Source organism: Triturus cristatus, chromosome 5_2 (assembly GCF_964204655.1).
Source record: "Triturus cristatus chromosome 5_2, aTriCri1.1, whole genome shotgun sequence".
NCBI classification, from domain to species: Eukaryota; Metazoa; Chordata; class Amphibia; order Caudata; family Salamandridae; genus Triturus; species Triturus cristatus.
Window position 1 is genome coordinate 381,108,238 of NC_140588.1, and position 22,097 is coordinate 381,130,334.

The following is a 22,097-nucleotide window of genomic DNA, read 5'->3' on the forward strand; positions in this document are numbered from 1 at the left end:
ACTGACAGTCTCTGCCCTTGTTGGATGTACATGTTTTACTGAGAATGTCAGACTTCATTCTCACATGACTGAGAAAGATAATGTGAATTTACAGAAAATAAGCTCTCAGTTTAGCTTATAGATCACCTTCCAAACCTCTGTGGGAAAGGCATGAGAAAATATTTTTCTCTCAATCATGATATCCCAGCAGAAGGCTTTTTCACATGGTGAAATCACCTTAGAACATACCACAATTCCTAAAATGAGTATGGTACCATCAACAAATGATTTATAATGTAACTAAAGTCTTAAAACCTTCTATTAACTGCAATGCTTTTTAAAGAGGTGCTATCATGTATATTGGTCCCACGATGGCTGCCAACACTTCTTGGATGAAGTGCTGACAGCCAATCAGATCTCAGGATGAGATGTGATGTTAGGTTCCGCCCACATATATATATGATTTTACTTTTGTTTTTCTCGGGAACTACTGAACAGATTGACACCAGACCTGCAAAAGGCACTTCCCTGACCTTATGGCTACCTCTCTGCCAAATTTCACGTAATTCTGTTCAGCCGTTCGGGCTGTAGCTGCGACTAAAGGTCCTAGGAAAAATGCATGGGGAAAACGCGTTTTGGCACCCCCCCTTTTTCTCGGCCCCCGCTTGACGAATCACCCCGAGACTTTCAGGGTAGGAGCTGAGCGGAGCGCCCCATTAGTTTTGAAAAATTCGCGAGGATTCGTCAACCGGCGCCAAAGTTATTCAAAATAGAATTTTGAGATTTCCTATGGAAACTAGGTTGTAACTATAACTATCTATTGGCGACCGCCAGTAGATAATATATATATATATATATATATATATATATATATATATATATATATATATATATATATATATTTATTTATTTCACCATTTTCGGCGTGTTCCCTCGAGGCAGCCTGAACGCTGGTGTTGTTCTGCATACAGCGCTCGGCCGCGCACAGTCTCACATAGAAGAAGCTGCTTCTCTATTCTGTCGAAAGAAACCTCCAGCACTCCAGTGCAGTTTAGCAATTTATTGATATTACGGCAAAAGCACTAACTCCAATGCTTTTCGGTGCGAGCCCGCACCTTGGTCATGGCACTGACTTAACAAACAATCACTTTTTTTATACATTTAGTTTTCAAACTTAACATAACGTAAAAAGAAAAAACAGGACTGAAAACATCTCATTAAGAACGGTGGACATTTTTTTTGGCAAATTACAGTTGAATTAAATAGAAGATGTCTCTAATTCTAACAAATTAATAATCTTATATAGTCCCAGTAAATTATTATCTCTAAAGTTACTTAAATAGTGCATGGGGACAAACACTTATTGTTACCAAGACACAGATCACTCTGCGGAAGAACGGACTACCAAATTCTTGCTCTGATACCCTAGTAAGTGCTTACAACTGTGTGCATTCTAACAGATTTCATTACAGTGTATAACAAACTGCATTACCACAGTATAGAATTGCAAAAGACAACTGCACAATGTAACATTTTTACATTGGTGTGATACCATATTAACCTCAAGTATCTTTCAAAATGTACTGAATATTGCCCAAGTGGGCTTATTGTCCCTTGAGTCTTGAGTTAATTTTAAGTTCCTTTTCTTGGTCTTCATCTCTTCTCTTTTTAGGGACACTGTTTATCACACTGTGTTTTAACTGCTTATTGTCACCCTCATGTACTTTGTGGAAGTGTTGTGCCACCGGATAACTGGAGTCATTATTTTAATAGCTCTCAAATGCTTTGGAATACGTTTATGCACCGGTAGGATGGTACTTCCAACATAGTATTTCGTGCAAGGATACTTCAAAGTGTAAACTGCAAATTCTGTTTTGCAGGTTGAAATCTGCTGAATTCGTATGGTTTTGCCTAAAAGGATTTCCAATTCTGTAATATTTAGCCCGTTCACACCTGCCCCTGCACTTACTGCACTTCCTGAAACCTGGTTTTGGTTTAAGCCACGTTGACTGAGTTGTAACAACCTCATTTTTAACTAGCATATCCCTCAAAGATCTTGCTTTCATAGATGTAATTTGGGGTTTCTTTGGAAAATCTTTCCCACTAACCGTATCATCACGAATGAGGTGCTAATGTCTGTTAACGCAAAATATGTTTTGAATTATACGGAGTAATAAACCTGATGCTTTCATTATCATTTTTACTTGCTTTTGGTTAGTGAACAATAAGTCTTCCCTACGTATTTGTAAAACTTTTCTTTGTGCTTCCTCTAGCACTGTATTGTCTTAGCCTCTTTGTGATAGTCTGGTTGACATGTCTGATTGTACCTGCATATAGCTCTCTCCTGTACTACAGATACGCCTTGATCTCAATGCTGCATTTAAGAGAGTATGGGTGAAAACTGGTAGCATGCAGAATACTATTTCCTGCAGTAGGCTTTCTGTACACTGTAGTAGTATATTACCTACTGGCGGTCGCCAGTAGGTAGTTATAGTTAGGACCACGTTTCCATAGGAAATCCTCAACATTCTATTTTGAATAACTTTGGCGCCGGTCGACGAATCCTCGCGAATTTTTCAAAATAGGTGGGGCGCTACGCTCCGCTCCTACCCTGAAAGTCTCGGGGGGATTCGTCAAGCGGGGGCTGAGATAAAAGGGGGTCCCAAAACGCGTTTTTCCCATGCATTTTTCCATAGGACCTTTAGACAGGGCTACAGCCCGAACGGCTGAACAGAATTACTAGAAATTTGGCAGAGAGGTAGTCCTCAGGTCAAGGAAGTGCCTTTTGTAGGTTTGGTGTAAATCTGTTCAGTAGATTCTGAGAAAATAGCCTTTAAATCAATATATATATCTGAGCCAGCTTACGGTGCGCTTACGGTACGCTTACCGTACGCGTACGGTGGTGTGCGCGAGCGCGATTCTGATTGGCTCTTAGATCTTAGTAAACATTCGAATCGGCCGAAACCAGGAAGCGGCGGCCGCCATTTTCTCTCTCGCACTGAGAGTTAGGTTGTAAAATAAAGCCAAAAAACATGTAAAGGGGCTGTTTAGATAGCTCCCACACACATAGCCATGTTGAGGGAGTCCCCAAAGACCCCCCAAGGCCAAAAATGCAATTTTTATTTTTTCGCTAATTTCGCCGATTACGCTTACCGTGCGCGTACGGTAAAAAATTATTAAAAAAAACAAACTATCCACACTCTCCCCACCCCGTGTGCAATTGGGTGCCGCATGCCACCAATTGTGCATGGCTTACAATAGGTGTGATAAACTAGAATATTTTAAACAAAAATAATAAAAGAAAAAATTATCCACACTCTCTCCACCCCGTGTGCAAATGGTGGCCGAAGGGCTCCATTTGAGCATGGCTTATAAAAGTTACGAAAAATTAAAATATTACCTTTCAAAACGAAGTGCATCATATGTCCTCCATGTGCGCACGGTGCGCGAAGCGCATCGTGCGTACATGGCCCATCTAGCGTAACGTGGGCACGCGGTGCGCGTAGCGCACCGCGTGCCCACCGTGCGTGCACGGCACTAACTGCGTAAAGTGGGCGCACGGTGCGCGAAGCGCACCGTGCGCGCACGGAACGAACTGCGTTAAGTGGGCGCGCACGCCACGAATGGCGTAAAGTAACTTAGCATTTAAAAAAACGTACAAATTCACTGAAAAAACCATAGGTTTCACACACGTTATAGTTAGGAATTAGCATTTAAAAAACCTTGCAAATTCACTGAAAAAACCATAGGTTTCACACATGTTATAGTTAGCGGAAATTTTACTGATAAAAAACCAGTGAAATTCCCCCGTTATAGTTAGTGCAGGCAACTATAACTCACGCGACCGCAATCTTCTGCTGATGACATATGTGTCTTTATGAAAAAAAAATATTTGTAATATATGTATAGCTAAAAATGTATGGAAGAAGACATGGGCAAATAAGTGTCTAAATACAGTATTAGCATCAGCAGAGGATTGCGGTCGCGTGAGTTATAGTTGCCTGCACTAACTATAACGGGGGAATTTCACTGGTTTTTTATCAGTAAAATTTCCGCTAACTATAACATGTGTGAAACCTATGGTTTTTTCAGTGAATATATATATATATATAACTGTGTATTCCTACTACACATCCATGTGTCAATCGAACGATGTTTGTATTGTGAGTCCGCACAGTAATTGCTTGTAATTTGCAAGATTTTATTGACTAACATGAAGTCAATGAAATATTGTTTTTTGATTTTCTACGTGTATTGCAATTATGCTTTTCTATATAGTCACTGAAAAAAAGGTTAAAGGGACATTATAGTTAGGCTTACATTTCACTCATACAAAACCAGAGAAATTCAGCAGTTATAGTTACCTGAGCTAACTATAAATCATGCTCCCGCAATGCATTGCTTATGACCTCACATATTACATCACTCATGACATGGTCAGTGACATCACTGATGACATCTGAAACTACATCACTGATGACATCTGAAATAACCTCACTGAAGACATCATCCTAAGAAATACTGACACCCCTATAACAAGTCATACACAAACCCCCACACAATCACTAACAATCTCATTCACAGAACATAAGTCTCTGAGTGGGTGAGTGAATGAGTGCATGCATGAGTGTCTGAGTGGATCTGTGACTGGGAAGGCAAGTGTCTCGGTGGGTCTGTGAGTGGATGCATGAGTCTTTGAGTAGGTGAGTGAGTTGGTGCATGCATATCTGAGTGAGCCTGTGATTGGGTGTGTGAATCTCTGAGTGTATGAGTGAGTGACTATGTGCAGATGTTTATAAGACGGTCGGTGACTGAGTGTGTTAGTGAGTAAGTGAGTGAGTGTGTGGAACTTTGGTACCGCATCCGGTGGCTCCGGATGCAGAGGTAGCTTTGCAGCTTTCATCACAGGTGGGACGCGCCAAAGCGGCTTTGCCACACACTCAACGACGTCACCTTGAGGATTCAGTATCACAGCAGTGGGGTCATTGCCAACATCGGTTGCTGTTGCTGGGACTTGCCCTTGAAGTGTAGATGTCCTTACAGGGGCTGGTCCCTGAGCTGGCGATTAGCAAGCCTTGGCTACAGCAAACGTAGTCCACAACTACTTTGATCACTGGATGTCGGGGGAGTATGGTAGCAGCTCCAAACTTGGTGTGAGCCTGACTACAACTCCCAGCATGCACTTCACCACTTTTCTAGTTCACAGCAGGTCAAGTGGATGGCACTTCTTGTGACAGTGCTACGATTTTCCTGCAATTTAGAGGGGACTATTTTAACTATTTCAGGGGAGTCTGACTTTATTTCTGCCATCCACTGGGGTCCCTCTTGATAGGAGAGTCTGGTTTCAGCCCCAGACCTAATTCTTCCATGAAGTTCCAGTATATGGTCCCTTCAGGACACTTAAGTGTCCTCTCTTTCCTTTCCCGCAAATCCTTTTGTCTGTGACCAGATTCTCCTTGGCTTCCTATTTCTGAATCTTGTTCAGAACTGAGGTTCTGATGTCAGGGGAGCTCATTAAATTCTAGTTTTGGGGGCGTAAAGTGTGTTACGGACAGCGGCTTTGGGATACTGGTCCCTGCAGCTAACCCGGCCCTGTAGTGATGACATCCTGTGGAGGAGTGTCACTATGCTAACCAGGACCCACTATTTTTGGGTCTTCCAAAATGGTACAACCTTTTCCTGACTGTACAGACTTCCTAGCCTACCCTAAAGGTGTGGCTAGCCTTCTGGAGGTCCAGGCCTTTGTCTCTGTCCTGGGGAAGAGCTAACACATTTCACCTGTATGACAGGCTCTTGTCTTGGCCGCAAATGGCTCAGGGAAAGCCTGTCAGACACTGGCGTACTAAACCTTAGGTGGGTACCCACTCAGGGTGGCACTTATGTCCATGTCAGCTCAGCCTCAACACGAGAATTGTATTTGGGTGAAAAAACATTGGGTTTTACATCAAACACAACATAATTTGGTGGTACCATAAGTAAGCTGACTATCTCAAGTGTTCTAGGTAGCCAGCCCATGTTATCCTATGTTATCCCAATTTGCCCACAGTAAACCTTGCTTTACAGGGTAACTGTAGAGATATATATGTCCAAAATTATATATGACTATACTAATAATATAATGTCTTCTAGGCTATAGGAGGCCTACCTTAGAGGTGACCAACTAATGTTAAGGCAGTAACAGGGGCACTTAAGCACATTGTGTGTGCTGTGTCTCTCTCAAGCAGACAAGCTGCTCATGCAGGCTGCCATGGCAGACCTGCAGACACACTTTTACTCAGATCCCACAGAGTGGCACAAGCAGTGCTGCAGTCTGGGTGACCCCTTTACCACCCTTGCCCTGGGTACCAATGGTACCATATAATAGGAACTTATAAGGGGCAAAGTACCTTACCATTTCCAATGTACCAATTCACGTTACTTTGAGGGTAAAGCGCACTGGCACTGGGGTCTGGCTAGCAGGTCCCAGTGCACTATAAGAGTAGAAATCCAGCATCTAGCAGTCCAAATGAGGGCAAAACGTGGGGGGTCTGCAAAGAAGAAGCCCAGTTTGCCACACAACCCCCTCCCAGCCAACACACCCAGGTTACTCAACCCACCGCATGTAAAATAATCCTGGCTTTTTAGGTGAACCAGAAGTAAGCAAACTGGCTATTTTATTGCAGGGCCTACTCTGTCTCGCATCCTCTCTGTGAGGTTGCTGCCTCTGGGAGGTTGACTCATCTAAAGGGTGATAGGGCCCATTTTAAATCTAACCTTTGCTATAGCTATTTTATTTTTTTTCTCTTCTTTTACCATGGATAGTGAGGTGCCCACCTCACCTATCCCTATCTTAGCTAAAGTGACACTTAGCTCACCCACAACACTTGAGTAACCCCACCATGACCACCAAGGTGAGTAGGCCTACCTTGCTTTTGCTATGGAGTCTGCCTCCCATGTCAAAGACAGTGGAGCTATGAAGGCCAGCACACAGCAGAGGCTATTCACAGCTGTCAGTGTCCAAAATCACACCCTGAGCTCTCCACTGGCAAGTGGATGAGCTGCCTCAGGGGCAACCGTGGGTTCTTGGAACCTCTCTTGCTGTCTAGAGTGGAGGGCTACATCAGCTTGTGGTAGACACTCTTCTTCCACTCTCTAATCTGTTAGAGCAGGGACAACACCCTTGTTATGCACAGCTGCCTGTCTGTTGAGGACTTCTTCAGGTTACAGGTGAAGTCTCACCAGTGCCAATCTTGGGTTCTACTCTCACTGGGCTAGAAAGGCCTTGGCACACTGGAACTCCATTTAGGAGTGGCTTTCTTTTCCTTTTTCTCATCTTTCTTTCATAGTTGAAGTGTTGGCAAACAATCACATATCAGCACAGGGACTGTCGGATCCTTGGAGTATCAACATCCCTATATATACAAATTTGCATTTCTTTGAATAACTCTGAAACTATTAAATTGCAAAAAAACACAAAAAGCACTCTTTCTGGACCAAGAGCTACCTCTTGCCCAAATTAGGTGTAATTCCGTCCAGCGATTCAGGCTGCAGTCGTGTTCAAAATCCCTATGGAAATGCACGAAAATATCGACCCTCCAAATCTCCCCTATATGAAAATATTTTGACATAAATATTGATGTAAAAAATATCACCATGCTATACTTAGCATGTCAATTACAAAAACATCGGAAAAAAGATTGTCACTAATATGGTTATATAAAATATTGTTTTTTAAAAATATATATAAATTTAAATGGTAATCATTAAATATATTAAATAATAACACTAATGTAATAAAAATAAAATCTAAGTAATAGTTTTCAAAAATAATGAGTTATAATTATTTTCAAAAAGTCAAACGGACATGTATATTAATATACATTTATGTGTATGTATATATTTATTTACATCTATCAGAAATAAAAAATATTATTCAAATTATAATTTTAATTTATATTATAATTATTATTTTCTTTGTTGTTGCAATCCATAACGTGGGTGAGTACAAATTCATTTCATAAGTGAGATAAACATCAAGAAGCATCCATGTTTCTTAAAAAGTCTAAGACAAATTAATTATAGGAGTAAAACAGGGTAAAAACATTGCATGCACAGTAGAAAAAAACTGATACATAAATAAATTCATATTAATCCTTCATATGTTCAATCATGGGCTCCCATATCTGTAACCCGAGTTTCCATTTTTGTAACCCCTTAAGAGCCTAAAGACTATGTTCCAGGTTAAAATTAACATAAAATCTAGCTCTCCAGATCTTAAAGGTCGGGGTTTCCTTCTGCAACCACATGGAGGCTATACAAAGACGAGCTACCGCAACTGCAATAAGAATCAGATATCAAAGGCTGGGTGTCCATCCATCATATCCTCCCCTATACCCAGTAACATAGTGGATGTTGTAATACTTTTCCAAACCAGGTAATTTCCCAGAGGAACTTTTCTACATGGCCCAAAAACTGAGTTAGTTTCCTACACATATAAAAAATATGTACAATATTGGCCGAGTCTGCACTGCACCGGAAGCATTTCCCATCATTAACTCCTCCCCATTTCAGCATTTTCGCAGGGGTGTGGTATAGATTAAATATGGTTTTAAAATGCGGAAATTAAGATCCTCTCTGCTGTATCAATTGATTGTTCTATATGTACATCTTGACACATCAGTTGATTCCCCATTTCATATTTTGAGCCTCTAAATCATTTTTCTGTGTACCTAGCAAACAGTTGTATATCACACCAATGCGCTGTTTACGTCTAATGGCCTCGACTGTCAAGTTCGACTCTATTATCCTCTGTCTTTTCTTCAAGAAATCCTGCATCTGCAAAGATTGAATAAAATCTGTTTTAGGGAGTTTGTATTTATCAGCTAACATTGAAAAAGAAAGCAGGTCCTGGTCCCTATATAAATTGCGCATATATAAAATCCCTTTATTTTTCCACCTGTGCACTATACTATCAGAAAAGACAGCAGGTAAAAAGGTGGTTGTGGCTATAGGAGTATGGTGGCAAACCCCCTCAATCTGTAGTTTTCTCCGTACCACTTTCCACACCTTATTAGCAGCTATTATCACCTTAAAGCGGGTCTTTGAGTAGTAGTTACATTCCAGCATCCTAAATAAACAGTTCTTAATCTTTGCACCCAGTAACATCTGATATATAGATGGAGACTCTGCAGGGTTGCCTCCCTCCTCCCACGTCAGCATTATCCGCATATTTTGTAGGATACACGCATAATAATAAAATGTAAAATCCTGTACAGCTCAGCCACCTTTCTCTCAGGGTAATGACATGAAACACATTGCTCTATGTTGCTTCCCTTGAGACCATAAAAATCTAGCACAATATGATTGTAGTTGCTGCAGCTCTCCCCGAGACAGCTCCAGTGGTACAGATCTAAAATAATAAAAGACTTTGGGTGAGATCATCATTTTAAAAATATTACACCTCCCCACCAGTGAAAGGTGGAGGCATTCCACTTTCTCTAGTTGTTGTTTCACACTTGTGATGATAGCATTCCAATTAACTTCCACTAATTCCTTTAAACATGTCCTGATCTTAACACCCAAGTGATTTCACTTCATTGGTCACCCTGGGGTCTCTGATTAGTGCAAAGGATCTGTGCGTTTGATGTATTGAGTTTATACCCAGACACGGATCCACACCTGTGTGCCAGTCGTTCTATCTCGAGTATCGCTACCACTGGGTCAGATGTTACAATGGCGATATCGTCTGCATAGGCTAACACTCTGAGTTGCTCCTGTCCACAGTCTACAGGTTTAATTCTCAGGCTCCCTTCAAACTAAGTTAAAAACGGGTTTATTTATAGCGCAAATAACAATGGGGAGCTCGGGCAACCTTGTCTTGTACCTCTCGATATGTGCACTGGATCCGACTCTAAGCCATTAATACAAATTCGAGCTTTAGGGGTCCTATGCATAGCTTGAATCAATGTAATAAACACAGGACCGAACCTCGAGCGATGTAGAACCACCCCTAAAAAATTCCATGAGACATGGTCAAACGCCTTCTTTGCATTTAACAACACCAGGCCTAGGGTGATACCGTGCACATTGGTTGTATCCTACAGGGCTATCACCCTGTTGATGTGGTTGACCGTGCCCCTGGTGGGTATAAACCCATGCTGTCTCAATGATACTTGTGGGGTGATAACCTACCATCGGGGTCCGGTTTTAGAGGTTCCGCTTAGGTGCCAAGCTGGTGCCAAGCTTAGCGGGCGGTGTGCCATTGTAGCTTCCACCCCCCTCCCGAGACCCATAGTGTAGTAAGTCTCTACACCCAAAAATAAACTTGGTTCCTCTCCAATGCTTAATGCGAAGCAGCGAGCGCAACGAAATTTGATTTATTTATTTAAATGTGTACTTACCTCCGTTCATCCATATTCCGGTGTTTACATTTCCCCACCCTACCTCTCCCCCGCCCCGCCTCACTGGCCCACCGAACTCCCTCCACGGACTGCTACTGTATATATATATATATATATATATATATATATATATATATATATATATATATATATATATATATATATATATATATATATATATATATGTATCCAATAGCATAAAATATTTAAAAATCAAACCGTTTTAATTACTAATAAAAAATTTAACACAATAACAAATTACAATTTACTAAAAATATATTACTTATTAAAAACATTAATAATCATATATATTATACTTTTAATTAAACAAAAACATAATAATATAAATGTAAACAATATAAACTAGAATATACATTTTACAATTAATAAAAAATATAAATATGTAAATATACAAAATCCAAATATTTTTTATTACAATTAAATACACTAAATATGTATTACAATATCTAATACATACAATAAATACAATATAATTTACATTTAAAAAGCACTGTACAATTACCACATGCAATAATAAATAACATATATATAAAACATTAACTAACTATATTAAAAATGTATTATTACTTAAATAACTTTCTACCCAGTATTTCTACAAAGTACACAACACATAACTTAACGTAAATCTTTAAATGGTTATATTTTATGTAATTAAAAATGTATTAAATTATTAATAATAATCACCTATTACTAACATTATTATATTTAATTACTCCCCAGCCTTTATCGATACACAATTTGCAACATTTTCATAATTAATTGTCAATTAAACAATTATTATAAATAATTAACTTACTTCCCACCTTACATCACTACAAAACAGACAACCCACACCTTAAACGTAATTAAAAAGATACAATTAATATTACAATCCACAAATAATTATTAAAAAGACATTCATTAATAATTAATTATGATTAATTTACTTCCCACCCTGTACCCCTATAAACCCCACAACATGCTACTGAAAAATTTCAAAACTAATAACAATTTAAAAAGTGTATTAAAAAACATTAACAACAATTAAACAAACATGTTATAACATATACAATTACTGCAATATACAGGGAGGAATAAGGCATCAACCTGACCGAGATTAAAGGGTTTCTAAATGACCTTTGGCTTCCTAATTTCACTGTGCCGCAGATGAGCCAACTGGGTGGGGTGCTTAGACTTGAAGAGCTGCAAGAGGCAATATGGGATGTGGCACAATGCAAGACTCCGGGGGTGGATGGTCTCCTGGTAGAGTTCTGTGCTGCACTTGGTGGCGGACGCTGTGGTTTGGTTGCCTTAGACAATGAGAAAGCATTCGACACCTTGCAATGGGGCTATTTTTGGGAAGTTCTGAGAATGAGAAGTCTCGGCCAAGAGTTTATATCTTGGGTTCGTCTTCTGTATTGACGACCGATGGCCCGAGTCCGTAATAGTGGCCTTATATCCAAAGGTTTTCATATCAAAAGGGGTACGAGTCAGGGCTGCCCGCAGCCTCCACTCCTTTTCACCCTAGGATTGAAACCATTGGCGTTCAGGTTGCGGCAAGATATGGCCAGTATGTGGTATCGCCGTCCATGGCTATACACATGTAATCTCCTTATATGCAGACAACGGATTCTTATGATTTTTATTTGTTAATTTTGTTATTGCATATGATCAATGTCCATGGGAGTTGTCCTATGTTCCATGCACACCGATGTATGCCCAGCAATGACGCTTGTGAGCCGAGCGATTGGGCGAACATTGAGACCCCGGTGATATCCTGTACTATTTTCCTGATGTGTAAGGCTATCTGTGATTTTATTTTTCATTGCTTCATGACCAAACATGACAACATGCAATGTAACATCTGCGAGATATTGAATAAAAGAGAACTTAAAAAGAAGGAGAAATATTTACTGAAATTCAACATTTGTCAGAAATCTGGACCCAGGCAAGTGTGGGAACCAGAGTGTGCAGATATTCTGAATGGGCCATTTGACATTATACCATTTTTTAAAAGAAGAACACGCTTCTCGCATTAGTTTATAATTACGCACAAGTTGCATAAAAGAGCAAATTGTAGTACCCCACAACATTTCTTTTAGTAGAATATTTTATGGATTTTTGCACATGATATTTTTGCATTTTCATTAACTTCATTTTTGCTCGGTGAACTGATAATAAAATAATTTCTTCTGACAATGATTGCAATTCTCCGTTTTGCCCTTCACTAGTTCTAAAGGAGAAAATGAAATCTGATACTGATTTTCCAAACAATATGTTGTTCTTGATCAAGGTCAAAGAAAACGTGCGAGTCTTACTGAACTGACCTACAGGACGGTTATATTACACTTTGGTCGTAAACTCATTTATTGAAATGACATTTTAAAATTAGATGCATCATACCTTTCTAATTTGCAAAATCCTCATGTATACACTTGTCGACAACCGCGTTGAAAAGTGTCTCATATTTAACACCTTTTGGAATTTTAGGAAAATTCTGCCACATTCTGAAGCTGTGAAGTAGAGACAGTCTATTAGCCTTTAGGAAGCACACGCTGATGATTGCCTTTTTATGCCAGCGCAATTAACCTACAATAAATGCACATTGCAATTTTTCTGTGCCACCATTTAAATGACACATTTTTATTTCCCACAATTGAACCTCTCAATCAGAAATAGTGTTGTTAAGTTGTAACACTTTGAGGTTATGTGGTGGAAAGCTGCGTTAATTTACATGAAACTATGGTATACTGATAATTGGATACATTTAAACCAAATCGTTTCTTCATCTTTTGCACACAAAAAACACAATATACACTATCTCTATTCTGTTTCTGACATTAAATAAAGATTACGAATCTAGAAATAAATCGTTATAAAAAGGGAAATTAAAATAAAATAAAATCCCACACCTACCTGCGGGAAACGTTTCTACTCTGGGCTACATTGAGAATAAAGTCAGCTCATTTTAGACAGGCCTCTAATGGCATCAGTAGATGTAGCCCAACTGAGTTCACTGTACCTTTAATTTAGACAGTATGTCCTCTCCACATCTTTAGGACGTCATTTGAGGGCTAGGAGATAGGCTTTTATTACGAGTTGCATGGTACTGTTGGGGTGCAAACTTCGCCCCCTTAGTTACCATTAGCATGTAATACCACCCAACTAGTACTGTCCGTGCTTAATTTAAGCCAGGGGTTTCCGGTGCTCGGCCCCCGCAGTTAAATGTCAACAAGGGCATTTATGGCAGTCTGACACATAAAAGCACTGTTTGACTAAATTAGAGATAAACACAACAACAGCTGCATATTATTTCAACATACATTAACAAGCATTTGCAATGCAAACGGTCTCGCCTTTGGGACCTTATATGTATTTAGCTATGCAGCACCTTAGCCTGGGTGCTGAAACATATACTGTTCTTCAACATGTATACAGCATGCTTCTCTCGTGAGGGATGAGTTGCAGGTTAGTTAGCAGCCGTGCAAGCTTCTCCGACATACACAAAGCAGGTACAATACATTGAGTAGCATGCTTCGTTACAACACAGTGGGCTCAGGCAGCTTTGTGTATGTCGGAGAAGCTTGCATGGCTGCAACCTGAGCTGCAACTGATCTGTCATGAGAGAAGCTTGCAGTCAGCTCTCTTGTGAACACAGCACCATCACAGATCAACAGGTGCTGAAGTTTACAAGGAATAAACATTCCACGCCCATTCAAATATGAGCATCTTTGCTGATACTTCAATCAGCTATCAGTATTGCACTAGTAAAAGTACACCACCTCTGCTTAAAAGTTCTGATACTGCCAAATTAAATAAATTACAGACCAGATGCACTAGAAGGGCTGAGACATTCAAAATGTAATCGCTAATCCACGGTTTCAAGACAATAATTTGTTATTATATAGCGCTTTTTATGACAATTTTGGCTCCTTCGGCCACTGTAAATAATAAGTTGTTACTCGTACCCAATATACTGACCTCAGTAGAACGGGGGTGTAATTTACGCTTCTGGATTTGAAATTGTTGGAAGACAGATTAGGAATGAATGGTGGATGGATGGTTGGGTGAAAAGATGGATGAATGGAAGGATGGATGGGTGGATGCTTGAAAAGACGGAGGGGATAAAGTATAGCTAGGTGGAAGAGTGAATACATGGATGAATAGATAAATGCTTAGAAAGCGGAAGGAAATCACTGGTCTTGCTCAGCGCCAAATAGATGTTTGAGTAAACTTGTTGTTTTCGGCTTCTCTCTTAAATGCCATCTGTGCCCACCAGTGCTTGTGCACTAAGTGCACCACAATAGCCAACACAGGACGGCCTCTCTGGCCCATTTCCTATCGGCTATTTTAAAATAAAGTTTGCATTGTTGTTTTCATGTTTAGCACACACTGTTCATCTGGAGTTTGGTGCTGGTCGCTTTGATAGCTTAAACACTCTTTGCTGGCACCATGTATTTTTTATCTAAATTTCCATATGTAAAGTGTTTTTTAGGGATCGCTCGTGTAAGTATGTTTGTTTGCAATTAGATGTTGCTGGCACAACAAAGGGATCTGAAAAGGGAGATACCCAGTGGAAACAAACACAGTCCCCTGAAAATAAACATGCCGAACAAAGCTGCGTTAACAAACTCCTTGCAGAGACAAGATCGGTGCAACGGAGAGAACATATGAACATTACTGAGCTACTGTCGCGGCTTTGCCACAGACTCCCTGTGTGAGCCTGATCAAGGCGCCTGGTAATGGGGCACAGGAAACAGGGCTCTTAACGTGGGCCCTGCTTCGCGATTATAAACAAACACTGCTGTCTCCTCCACGCCACTGACTGCCAAGAACTGTTGCCCCCCCCCCTGCCCCTTTGACTATGAACTCTCTGCTTTGCTCCCTAGCACCAGTTCTCTGCCACTTAACCACCAGTGACTGCATTGTCAAACTGCGTTTGCCCCCTGCCTCTCTGACCACTCATGACTAAATCACAGGTGTCTTGCGACTGTTGGATGTCTTCCCCCGTTTTCTGCCGCTGCGACCAAGAGCGACTGCTCCACCTCACCCCCACCCCCAAGATGCCTACAATCTGCTTCTTAGGTCCGTACTTAGCGCCTGCCTGCGTCACCACTGGTACATGGTCTCCGTTCACACTTGCCTTCACCAGGCATCTTTTCTTGCGCAGTGCTTCCTCGGGACACAACCGGTGCCCACTGCCCGCTACCTTCACCTCCCCTTTTGCCTTAAGTTCTGCGGAGGCAAGAACAAGGAAAACAGCCTCTGGCTGGCTCCCCGAGGGCAAAGCCAAATGGGGAAGGGGCTCAAATAGGCCTGAGAAAACAGGATGCAAGGCACCACTTACTCCTATGTCGAACCCGCGCTCACATAACAGAGCCCGGTGTGTCCTAAACTGCCCACGACACCTTTCATCCTGCACATCTATGAAAGCCCGATTTACAGGAACAGCCCAGTCAGTGGTGCGAAATAGACACCAGCTTTTTTTTTTCTTCATATTTATATAGCGCGAACTCGACCCGAAGGTATTGGAGCGCTTTACATAGCAACTTATTTACATTACACATTCAGGCACGGGGAGATGAAGTGATTTGCCCAGAATCACAGGACATGGACACTACCCCGAGGCTCGAACCCTGGTTTCCTGCACCAAAGTCGGCAGCGCAGCCAACGGACCACATCCTCTCCCCAAAAGCCTTACCTCGGTCTGGGATCGCGGCGGCCGGGGGAAGAGGCGTCATGTGCTGGTCCGAACCATCCGTGGGGCGGCGACACAAAGAGTGCGATTGGCCCACCAATCTGCACCATAAAATGCTAATCCGCCTCTCCACGTCCCAGAATACTACCGAACTCACAAGACGACCTGGAAAACATTTTACCTCACCTTCAAACGCCTGGAAGGCTCTGTAGCCACCTAGATCCATGGAAAAAAATCAAACGTAACAACCACTCCCTGCAGTTACCCAAAACCTACATGTTAATGGTACTGAGTGTACAAAATGCAAACGTGGGGAAGACATTAATTTAAAAGAGCAACACCCCCCCCCCCATAGATCTGACCCCGCATACCGCCATGAGGCCCCTCGCTTGCTTTGCAGCAACTCCCCGACCTGAAAACACGGCATGGTGACACAGGATAACAATGATGCCCAATGGCATGGCGACCTGCCTGTAAAAACAGCCTAACTCTTTCCCCTCTTTAACATAACGAAGTGGATGGTGCTCTCGCGAGGCTGCTACTTTAAAAGCTGCCGACTTTGGAGGTAGAGAACAGAGTTCGCGCCTCGGCATGGGCAGCATAATTTAATTATAAAACAATAAACAGCGATCTCGGCGGGGGGGTGGGGAGAGACAAATTTTAAAAAATACACGTGGAGTGGCAAACAGATACAATTTGAAAAACACGGTTGAGATGGGCAAATGTATAATCTGAAACTTAGCAAATCAACGGTGCGAGGAGTTAGCTCAACATGTAACGCTGCTGACTCTGGAGCCGGAGCCGGAGAACAGGGTTTGAGCCTCGGGCTGCATCATTTAAGTATCTGGGCTGCATCCTTTAATTATGACTAAATATTAGTAAATAAATAACAGCATCAGATGAAGGCAGCTTGCCAGATGTGGAAATGCGTGTGGGAGTGTAGGCGTGATTAAGGCACGAACAACGGGAGTGGGAGGGGCGGGAGAGAAGGCACGAACAACAGGAGTGGGAGGGGTGGGAGAGAAGGCACGGACAGCGGGAGGGGTGGTACGGACACAAAGTAGTGCAGGAAATATGCAGTAAAGGGGCCAATAGCCATGGAAGGAGACATGGCTGTCTTAAGGAGGGACTAGCAGCCTACAAACCAATCAGAAGGCAGCATTTAGAAAGGCCAAAGCCACAAACCAATGAAAAAGTGGGCGGGAGAGGGGGCAGGGCTTCCCTCACCTATAGTGTATACTGCATGCCTCGCAAAGCGAGCAGCGCAAGCGCTGCACTGCTAGGCGAGACCTAAAAATGAATAATACTTGCCGTCCAAGCCATTCTTATAGCTGTGGTGGCCTCGAATAGTCTGTTGGGTGTGATGTTTAGTAGTTGTGTTGGTTCGGTCATTGGCGGTGCTGGCAGGGGCAATGGGTGAAGTGGCCTCGTGACAAAGTCCTTGGCACTTAATGTTTTACAAATTAAGCACTGAGGACATGTTAAACCCTATCAAATGGGGAATAGATGTACGGATCCATAATAACAAGATGGAATTATTCATGGTATTCTCTATTCTAAGGGATATAACACACACATTTACCACCTGCTCTAGATGAAGGAAGAGCAGGTTCTTGCAAGTAAATGGAAGAGATAGTGGAAAGGAAAAGAAAGAGGGAGCAGAGAAAGAGCAAGAGGGAAAGATATACCCATATGTAGCTATAATCAATCAATCAATCAATTTATCTATCTATCTATCTATCTATCTATCTATCTATCTATCTATCTATCTATCTATCTATCTATCTATCTATCTATCTATCTATCTATCTATCTATCTATCTATCTTATCTATCTCGAGTGGCGTTCGCAACTAGGTAGTTATTTTTAGAAATTGCCCAGGGGGATGGGGTCCACAGGGCCTAACAAGGTTTGGGGAGGGGGACACATGCCACCCTTCCTCTTTAGGTAAAAAACAAGCCACCCTTGGGGGGCTGCCTCATGGCCCCCCTCCTTTTTAACTTATATGTACGGCCCTAGGGGACGGGGTCCCCAGGGCCTAAAAAGACTTGGGTAGGGGGCTGTGTGGATGCCTCCCCTGTAAATATAAAAGGCCCTAGGGAATGGGTCCCACAGGGTCCAAAGAGGGTTAGTGAGGGAGGCCACACAGCCTCCCTCCCCTTTTAACATATATGCACGTCCTGGGGGATGGGGTCCCCATTATTTAAAGATGCTTGGGATCCTCTTTAAAAAGACATAAGGTCCTGGGGTTCCCTGGAACTAATGAGCTTAATTAGGATTAGAGAGTGGGGCCACGTGGCCCCCCTCCCCTTAAAACAATATAAGGCCATGCAGTCAACCTCCGCCTTGCATGCCCACACAACATTAGCCATAACTCACCACTCTACCATGCACTGTGTTCTACGATATTATGTGATTTGTGATTTAATAAGTGCTGTTCTGAATGGCATAATTTGAGAAGGTACAAGTGATGGAATTTGAAATGGTATAAGCAGTGCATGGAGAATTATTTATTTAAAATATTTATAAAGCGCGGCTGTCACCTGGCAGGTATCCTGGCGCTGGTAGCTACTCCTGGGTTTATAGACGGGGGAGGTTGAACTATGGCTGGCAGGCTTAGAGGGGTGGAGGGAAGAGCCAGGTTTTGATTCGTTTCCTGAAGGGTAGGAGATGAGGGATTTGGCAAATATCGGCAGGCAGACTGTTCCACAGCTTGGCTGCAGCTACTCTGAACGATCTACCTCCGGTCCTGGCCTTCTTACATCTGGGGACTTTCACAAGGCAGGCGATTGTAGACCTAAGTGTTCTGGTGGGGATGTACCACGAGAACAGACGTTGAAGAGGTCTGGGTCCTGCACCGTGTAGTGCCTTAAAGACCAAGCAAAGGGCTTTGAAGGCAATACGTTGCTTCAAAGGCAGCCAGTGCAGCTCGGCCAAGGCAGCGGTGGCAGAGGATCTCCTGGTCCAACCAAGAGCCAGTTTGGCTGCTGCCGACTGAACTTGTTGGAGTCTGTCCAGCAGTGTCGCAGGGGATTCAAACAGGAGGGCATTACAGTAGTCAAGGCGACTAAGAATAGTGCACCTGACTATCAATGCTCGGGCAGAAGGTGGTAGAAGAGGCAGGTCTTTGCGTAGTGAGCGCATAAGGGCTGAGCAGGTAGCAACTGTTCTTGAGACCTGCGTTTCCATGCTCAGTTGGTGATTTAACATGACGCCCAAATTGTGAACACTGGTAACAGATGGTGGGTTGTTAGAATTTTCCGGGGGCCAGAACTCAGCAGGCAGAGGGCGGGGAATGCGGCTCGCAGGACAGAACAGAACCTCGGTTTTCGAGGAGTTGAACTGGAGGGAGTTCCGGTGCAACCAGCCTGCGGTGTCTCTTAGACAGTTATGGAAGGCTTCTAAAGGGATGGAGTCTTCGCCCTCCCAAGAGAAAAGGAGCTGGGTATCGTCCGCATAGTTTACTGTGGTCATATTGTGCGATTTGATTAACGTGACCAGTGGTTTCAAGTAAACATTAAAAAGAATCGGACTAATGGAGGAGCCCTGAGGAACACCGAGAGGGACAGGGGAGAAAACCGATTGGAAAGGGGGAAGGGATACAGCCTGTTTTCTGTCACTGAGATATGAATGAAACCAGAGCAGGGCCGTGCCGTCGATCCCTGCCTCTCTCAACCTCTCAAGCAAGGTCCCATGATTGACAGTATCGAATGCGGCAGACAGGTCTAATAAAATCAAGGCCACGGCTTGGCCCCTGTCTGCACGCATTCGAAGCTCCTCCATGGCAGTGAGCACAGCAGTTTCAGTGCCGTGGGCTGGGCGAAAACCAAATTGGAATTCGTCCAAGACGTGGTGCTGCTCGAGGTGGGTTGAGAGGCAGTTGCTGACCCAACGTTCAAGCACCTTCACCGGGAATGGCAGAAGTGATATGGGGCGGAAATTGGACAAGCATTCTGGATTCAGCGTGGGTTTCTTTAGTAGCGGAGTGATGAGCGCTTGCTTCCAGGGAATGGGGACGATACCACAGCTGAGAGATTGATTGCAAATCATCCGGAGAGTGTGAAATAATTCGTGACCACATGCTTTCCAGATTTTCGGAGGCAGAGGGTCGAGGGGAGATCCCGAGGTGATGCCCAGTGCTACTTTCTCAAATTCTGCTTGAGAGATAAGGGTGAAATCCAGGAGCTTATTCATAGGAGGGCAAGCTGACCTTGGAGAGTCAAGGTTGGTGGAGCCAGCTTCGGGAGGGGTGGGGTGGATGTGTAACGGGGGCGTTGCCAGATTGTTGATGATAGTCTCAATTTTATCGGTAAAAAACTGAGCAAGGTTATCACAAAGGGTCTGAGATGGGGGCCAAGGTATAGCTAATGTAGTGTGGCTACCCTGTGTATGGATGTGAGCAAGTTATAATAATGTGAAGGTTTTGAGCATAGTGTAGTGTGGTAGTATCTGTGTGGAGTGGAGGGGCATAGACTGTTGTTGAGGGGAGTATAGTGTTTTTGAGTAGAGCACAGTGAAGTGGTGCGCTGTGTATTTGGGTAGAGTGGAGTGATATAGAATGGAGAAACAGACAGTGGAGTGACGTTGAGTACAGTGACGTACAGTGCAATAACATACAGTGGAGTGCGGTAGAGTGTAGTGGTGTAGAGTGCAGTTGCACACTGTGGAGCACCATACAGTGAAATGATACAGTGTAGTGGCATACTGTATAATAGCATTGAGTGGAGTGGATTAGAGTGGAGTAGTGTAGAGTGGAATAGCGAATAGTGGAAAGGTGTAGAGTGGAATAGTGCTTAGTGCAGTGGAATAATGGAATAGCATGTAGTGGAGTGTCGTACAGTGGAGTAGTGCAGAGTGGAGAGATGTACAGTGGAATAGCAAAGAGTGAAGTGGCAAGAGTGGAGTTGCTTACAGTGTTATAGCACAGAGTAGTGTAGCATAGAGATGAATAGTGTACAGTGGACTAGTGTAGACTGGTGTGGCATATAGTGGAGTGGCACAGATTGGAGCGGCATAGAGTGTAGTGGGGTAGAGTAGAGTGGTGTATAATGAAGTTGCGAACAGTGGAGTGGCATACAAAAGAAAAGCATATAGTAGAGTGGAGAGTAGTGGAGTGGCATACAGTAGAGTGGCATAAAGTACAATAGCATACAGTGGAGTGTCATAGTACAGTGGAGATGTGTGCAGAATGGATTGGCATACAGTGGAGTGGCGTACAGTGGAGTGGTATAGACTGGAATATCATACAGTGGAGCACCCTACAGTGGAATACCCTACAGTGCAGTGGTGCACAGTGTAGTTTGGTAGAGTGGAGTGTTATACATTGGAACAGCATAGATGTGAGTGAAATAGAGTGGTGTGGCATAGACTGGAGTGGCATAGAGTCGAGTGGTGTAGAGTCGACTGGCGTAAAATGGAGTGGTGCACAGTGGAGTGGCGTACAGGGGGATATCATACTGTGGAGTGGGGTAGAGTGGATTGGCATAGAGTGGAGTGATGCAGGGTGGAATAGCGTGGAGTGGAGTGACATAGAGTGGAGTGGCAAAGAGAGGAGTGCCATAGAGTGGAGTGGGGTACAGTGGAGTGGTGTAGAGTGGAATAACATTGAGTTTACTGGTGTACAGGTTAGTGACATATAGTGGAGTGGCAGATAGTGGAATAGTTAGAGTAAATATTGTACAGTGGAGTGTCGGACAGTGGAATAGCATTTAGTGTAGTAGTGTCAGTGTAGTGGCGTGGAGTGGAGTGGTGTAGAGTTGAGTGGCATAGAATGGAGTGGTGGACAGTGTAATAGCATGCAGTGGATTATCGTAGAGTGGAGTGGCATGTAGTGGAGAGGCATAGAATGGAGTGGTCTATAGTGTAATAGCATATAGTTGAATGTCAAAGAGTGCAGTGGCGTATAGTGGAGTAGCATACAGTGGAGCAGTATACAGTGGAGTGGTGTACAGTGGAATAGTATACAGTGGAATAGCATACAGTGTAGTGTTTTACACTGAAGTGGTGTAAAGTGGAGTGGCATAGAGTATAATAGAATTGAG